Below are 7040 nucleotides of genomic sequence, written 5' to 3'. Positions count from 1 at the left end.
TTTTACCGAATTTACTCGCGGTACCGTAATCGAACGTTAAAGCTAACGTGAAGGTAAGGGCTCCTTCCAAACTTTTAGTTTGCATTTAGGGACTTATCTGTGGTTGTGTGGAAAAGAATTTTGTTAGGGTTAGAGTGTTGATTTGGGGGAAAATGAATCTAAGGCTTTATGGGTAAAATCTTAGAGTTAGGTTTTGGTTATATTGATGAATGTTTCGTGGAAAATGAATTTAAACTCATTTATGTATGACTTTGAGTAAATGAAACTTGATGTGTTTTGGTGTGGATCGTGAATTGAATTTAAAAATATGTTTGAATTTGTTTTGTGTGGAATTTGAAAACCATTAGAGTTAAACGAGTATTAAGAATGGGGAATCTCTTAATGTCTTGTTTACTTAATGTTTGTTTTGAAAATCGTTTTAAGTTAAATGAGTATTAAGAATGGGGAATCTCTTAATGTCTTGTTTACTTAATATTCGATTTGGAAATCGTTTAAGTTAAAAGAGTATTAAGAATGGGGAATCTCTTAATATTTTTGTTTTCTTAGAGTTTGTGTTGAAAATCGTTTAAGTCAAAAGAGTATTAAGAATGGGGAATCTCTTAATATTTATGTTTGCTTAATGTTTTTTGTCAAAATCGTTTAAGTCAAATGAGTATTAAAAATGGGGAATCTTTTAATATCTGCATTTGCTTAACGATTGTTGTGGATGGAGTCAGTATATGTGATTGTGTTATAAGTGCTAAGTGTTATGTTTTGGGAATTGTGTGATAGCATTATGGATTGTAAAACTATTTCGAAACCCAATTTGTCGTGGTGATTGTGTGGGAATTACTGAGTGTTAAGATTTGGAGTTATGTATGAATGTGATTGAATTAGTTTATGTATTTTTAGAAGAATAAGCAGGGAAATCGATTTCCCAATCGATTTGAGAAGTTACAGGGGCTCAACTATTTATAAAATCGATTTCCCAATCGATTTGGCCATGCAGGAATTCAGCAAAACTGACAAAAACTGATTTGGAAATCGATTGGCATTAAGTCAGGGGCTGAGCTATGCTGTCAATTGATTGCCCAATCGATTGTCCAATCGATTTCCCAATCGATTGAATTAAGCCCAGAGTTCAAATTTCACTAAAAACCTTCAGGAAATCGATTTGGAAATCGATTGGCTTAGTAGAAATTCTTATTTTGAGTTAGATAACAGATTGCTCAATTGATTTATCAATGTCTTGGTTAGTTCTGTATTACTTGTTGAATTGAGAACCTTATTTTGATTTCACTTTTATTTGGCAAGTGTTACATGAACTTTTAGCATATGGAAAATCCTTTTAAGGTGCATGCTAAGTTGAAAGGTTATTTTGTGCATTTAAAAACTTAATTGTTATGTGTTAATTGTTAATTTCGGTTGGTGACCCTTTAAAACTATTGTGGAAATCTGGGCTTTGCCCTCTGATGAGAGCCAGGACGATCCTACCGGTTCGTACCCTACGGATGGGAATGTAGATGGGAATGCTTGACTGGAGTTATGTTAGGAGGATCTCACGGGGCGCGTGGAGATCATTCAGGGTGTATAGCTATAGTTTTTTTTGAAGAATGATCAGATTAGGATGACATAGAGGAAACATATGTTTTTTTTGGATTACGTTATTTTGAACTGGAAAACTATACCTTTACTAATATTATCAGTATGACATGTTATTTTCGATGGGTTACATGTACCACTTTTTGATGTGTAAATACTTTGGATTCATATTTTGAGAAACTTTTCCGCTGCTTGTAAATTATAATGGCTCAATTATTTATCCAAAGATATTTCCTTATTTGTTTTCTCTGTTTTATTTTAATTTCTTTTTTTAAAAAAAATACACCCTCGCTTTGAAAATCGGGGTGTTACATATTTCAAACAATTTCTGCTGCTTGTAAATATTGTTGACTTTTTTCGTTGTGTTACGACTTAAATATTTATCAAAGAGTATTTCTTTCTTTATTTCTTTGTTTTAAAAAAAAAATACACTCGCGGTGTTAAAAATCGGGGTATTACATACTAACTCACTGAAAATATATATATATATATATAATTAAACCAATCCAACAAATGTCTAAATACTCTTACACACATCACTTCACTCCAATCTCAAACAATTTTGATAAAAATATCTACTCTCGTCGCAACTTAATTGACAGATAAAATTTTCAGCAACCCGAGATATTTTTAACAAAAATGTCTGGTATTAAACTTTTCATAATGTAAATAAATTATCCTTCGACAAAAGATTCTTTGTAATTTATCTAATTTATTTATCGACAAATAATTTTAATCAGGGTACCAAAAAGATATTTTTTGCATTAAACTCACAAAGTATCAATAACTTGGCTAAAAAGCCTCAGAATTCAATACCAAAATACATAAATTAGAAATTAAAACTCAGGGTCTTACATTACTAACCCCCTAAAAGAAGTTTCGTCCTCGAAACTTAAGGTGCGAGTAACAACCACACTAGGTTTATACTGAAATTTAACAATACAAGTCACAACTTGTTACACTCGGCCTACTTGAAGAAAGTGTTGTCCACCCCTTTTCATAGAGTGCTTAATAACTCTATACATTTTCCTTGCCGGTAGACTCGGCCGTTCAATTCAACATGATTTTGTCTACTATCAACAAGAGATTAAGGATAACCAATCCCTCAATTTGTCAATAAATAGCCAACAACCATGATGGTGGCTTGGACTATCTTAATTGAATTGTACTAGCGCTCCCCGCAACTTGCACTTTGTAACACTCTAAATTTTATATTAAAATATTTAATTATTTAAGTACGATTTTAAATAATTAATTTAATATGAAAATTATTTTAGAATATATGATAATAAATTTTCTGATTAATTTTTGTTATATAAGTGATTTCTATGATGTGCTAGTTTTATAAATATTAGATTACATGAACGATATAAATAATAAATATTATATTTTATTATTTGATATATTTTTTAAAAAAATAGTATTTTAGTGTAATATATATATTTAAAAAAAAGTTATACGATTTTACGTGTATATACGTGTACCCAATTAATTTAATACTTTTAAGTGCGCTTGACTGATGTTAAGTATGCACGTAGTTATATTTCAATTATTTATAACTATTTTCTATTTTTAGTTATTTTTTTTATAAATAATTATCTTGAGATAGTAGTGATATTGTGTTAGATTTACTTTATTTTTATATATTTGTTATGACATTGTGTTTTTATATATATTTATTAAGATTTAGTAATTAATATAAAGTGTCGATGTTATATTTATTTAATTTATAATTTCGACTATTCTCTAATGATGGTAATATTTTAATTTGAGTATTTGAAAAAAATAAATATTATTATAGGGATTATTTTAAATATAAGATTTTTGGTTATTAATGTATTTTAGAAGATTAATTATTTTTATTTATAAATTATTAGTTTTGAAATAGTAATAATGCTTTATTAATAAAATTGTTATTTTTTAAAATAAAATAAAATAAGACTAGTAAAACCTAAAAGGAGACCAATGTGTTTGATTCATGTATGAACCCTAATTGTTAATAAAATAAAACAAACAAAAAAGGGAGGGGAGTTGGAAAGGCAGTCGTAAAACCAAAGAGGAAACACAACAATAACCCTACCGTTTGACACCGATGATCAATAATTGTTCCAGAAAACTTTCTTCATTTTCGCCCAAATTTGAGTATGTTATTTCATTCATTTAACTCATCAATTAAACATAATTTTCTAGATATTTAACAACCCCAATTTCTCTCTAAAATATCCGACTTCTTCGTCTGTAGAATTCGTTATTTTGCACCGTTCTCCTTCACCGTAAGTCCAATTTGAGTGAAACCAACGCCAAAACGACCGTGCGAAAACTAGCTATATTATCCATTGATTGATTTTCTGATTTACGGTAATTTTTCTTGACCGAATTTCGAATTTAGTTTTTAGAGTATCTTCTCATAATTTATTTTTAACGTTTACTCATAAATTGTCGAGTTACACTAGTACAATTAAACCTTATTAGATCGGTTCCTATGTACTTGTTAGATCGGTTTCTTATCCGATCTAACATCAAGCGTTGTAATAAATAGTTAATTATTAAATCAACTAAAATAATAGATGTAACAAGTCACATTCAAAAATGATTTATTAGATCGGTTAAATTTGAACCAATATAACAAGTTAAATTCAAAATTAATCTATTAGATCGATTAAATTTGAACCAATATAACAAGTCAAATTCAAAATTAATCTATTAGATCGATTAAATTTGAACCAATATAACAAGTCAAATTCAAAATTGATTTATTACATTGGTTAAATTTGAACCAATATTACAAGTCATATTCAAAATTGTTTATTTTATCGATGAACCAATCGATTTAAATAATTAACTTTTTAATTTTTTGTTCTTTATAACTTTCACCCTTTACATATGCATCCTCATAATTTCACATATTACATTATTAACTAGAATTTCTCATTCAACCATAAAACACAATGTTGAATATACCAATATTCATACTTAATATGATAAATCTAATATTTCAATTGAGCAAAATTTCAGGAACACCAATTCAATCCTACACACTTGGATCAAATAGCTTGGAACACAAGAAATCAACAAAAGTTGAATTCTGAATATGTAAATCGATTGGGAAATCGAGTTTTAATGAATCGATTGGTAAATCGATTAGCTTGTATAGTTTCAAGATTAAAGAAAACCAAGATCGCGATAATCGATTGGCAAATCGATTTAGCTCATTTTATAACTTTACAAAATCGATTGGGAAATCGATTTCGTAGTTGGTTTTTCAGAAACTATATAAGATGTCTTTCAATCTTTATTCTCATAACTTCTAAGAACTTTTACATAACTTTTTCATAACTTTCATAATTTCTCTTATGCTCTCAAAAACGGTTCATGGCAACAAACTAACAACTTCATAATTGTGATTACAGATCTCAATACAGTTTGTTGACAATCTAAGAGAAATGATAATGTGCTCAAGAACAATCCATGAATATCCAGATTTGTGAAGAGCAACATTTATAAAGATTGAAGACTCTTTTGTTTTACGTCTTTTATTCTTTCTGTAATAAATCTTTGAACCAAAACGAACGTTGAAAATCCAGCTAGAAACTGGTGGCTACTTTCTTGGGTGAGAGGTCTCAACAAGAAAGAGTCGTACTTTGATTCTGTGATAGGCTGCTGAGTGTCTACAAGGATCAGAGGGTATTCAATAGGAAAGATATAATTAGAGATTGATAGGTTTCAGGGAGGAAACTGGACAATCTGTAATTGATTCTTTCTATTGAAGGAGAAGAAAATCTGAAATCCGATTGGATTTTCAGGACTGGACGTAGGTTGTTGTTGACAACCGAACCAGGATAAATCTCTGTGTTTTCTTCTCTAACTCTCTCTCTTTAATTTTCTATATTGCTAACTTTGCATGCCTCAAAATTTAAATTCCGCTGTGCACTTGATACTGATTAATTTGGTAAAGAAAACTGATATATTTTCTGTTATTTCGAGGTCAAGATACTAACACACAAAACTTCATTCGAAGCTTTACATTTAAAAATCAATGATAATGAGTCATAATTTTTTTACAAAATCTAAATTATCAAATTTAAAGCTACATCATATTCACTAGTTAAAAAAAAAAAAAAAACATCATCTTCTATTAACAATCTAAAGATACTAAAATGATACAAGTGCTTCAAGCATTTTCTATTAGTTCAAGAATCAAGTTTGCACAACGTTGTCGGACATTCATCATTTCTTCATCTTCGAATGGTTTTGATTCTCCAAATATCTGAATTATAAACATTGAAATAACAAAGTTATCTAAATCATGTGACCATAAAAATCATAAGTAGTTAATTAATACTAACTTTGAAAAAATCTATCACATACCCGCATCCATGAATCAACAAGACCACTAGATACAATGTTCAACATATGTATCATAATGTAGTAACCACACTCATAACCTTTAGGTTGTCTTTGACACTAAAATTGAATATTATATGTAAATTATAATGAGTAAATATTATATAGATAAAAACATATAAATTATAATTGAAATTCTATATATATATAATCTAAACAACTTACAATGGGAATGCTCCATGTGGGCTTGTTCTTTCTTAATCTTCGCGACTTATTATATTCACCCAAAGCTCTACAAAAATAAAATATTCATTAAAGTGTAGCAAATAAAATCACATAGAGATGAATTAGCATATAAATAAATAAAATAACATGTTTTAATGAATGCAATTGGAACAGTTTTATTACTTTGTTCATTATAGAGATGAAAAACATTGAAACTTGAAATACTAATCAGCTTTCTTTTATGCAGATTCGCAGGATTAATAATTGGAATTACTGATGTGGATCCCGCTAGATGGCCTGGATCAAAATGGAAATGCCTAGTGGTATTTTGTTGGGAGCTTTCTATATTTATTATGATTATCATTTATATGCTTGACATTGAGGATTAAGCTGCAGTATTAGCAACGTAATTTGATAAGGAATCCTAGATTCTAATAAATCATTTCCCCACCACGTCACATGGCTAACCTTCATGAAGCCTATCAATGCCTGAAGTTTCTAAGCCTAATGACTACTAACCAAATTGGCATCCCTTTTCTAATACTGTGGAATCATTCCCATTCTAGTTAATTAGTAAAAATTAAAATCAGGAGAAAGAAAGTGGATAGTACTAAGCAGACATCATCTATTTTCTTGAAAATCTCATCATAAGAAACTTTCTCCTTTTTGTAGGTAAACAGAGCAGATTCTAACCCTCCTCTAGTTAGTTCATCCCATGCTTCAAGAATAATCTAAACACGACAAGATTGGGAAACTACTTAACTAACCAATGTATGCCACACAATAATAGTAGTATGTTTAAACTGACATGTAAATCTCACTTTTCAAAACTGTTGGATTTTGAATTTTAAAAACTATTTAAAATTCACAATTTATGCCACCGAAGATAT

At 29.2% G+C, this 7040-nt stretch overlaps 1 long non-coding RNA gene across 1 annotated transcript; it reads right to left on the bottom strand.

Annotated features, from left to right (window-relative positions):
* Window positions 1-5691: 5691 nt before the first annotated feature.
* On the bottom strand, window positions 5692-6257 carry LOC105852835 (uncharacterized). Its single transcript, XR_001144740.3, has 3 exons — window positions 6151-6257; window positions 5950-6045; window positions 5692-5848 (listed from the first exon to the last, which is right to left on the bottom strand). It is a non-coding gene; the product is annotated as an uncharacterized lncRNA (long non-coding RNA).
* Between the last annotated feature and the right edge of the window lie 783 nt (window positions 6258-7040).

The sequence above is a fragment of the Cicer arietinum genome, chromosome 2, assembly GCF_000331145.2.
Source record: "Cicer arietinum cultivar CDC Frontier isolate Library 1 chromosome 2, Cicar.CDCFrontier_v2.0, whole genome shotgun sequence".
Lineage (NCBI taxonomy): Eukaryota > Viridiplantae > Streptophyta > Magnoliopsida > Fabales > Fabaceae > Cicer > Cicer arietinum.
The sequence above is the reverse complement of the archived record's forward strand: the minus strand, read 5'-3'. Positions and strand labels throughout refer to the sequence as shown.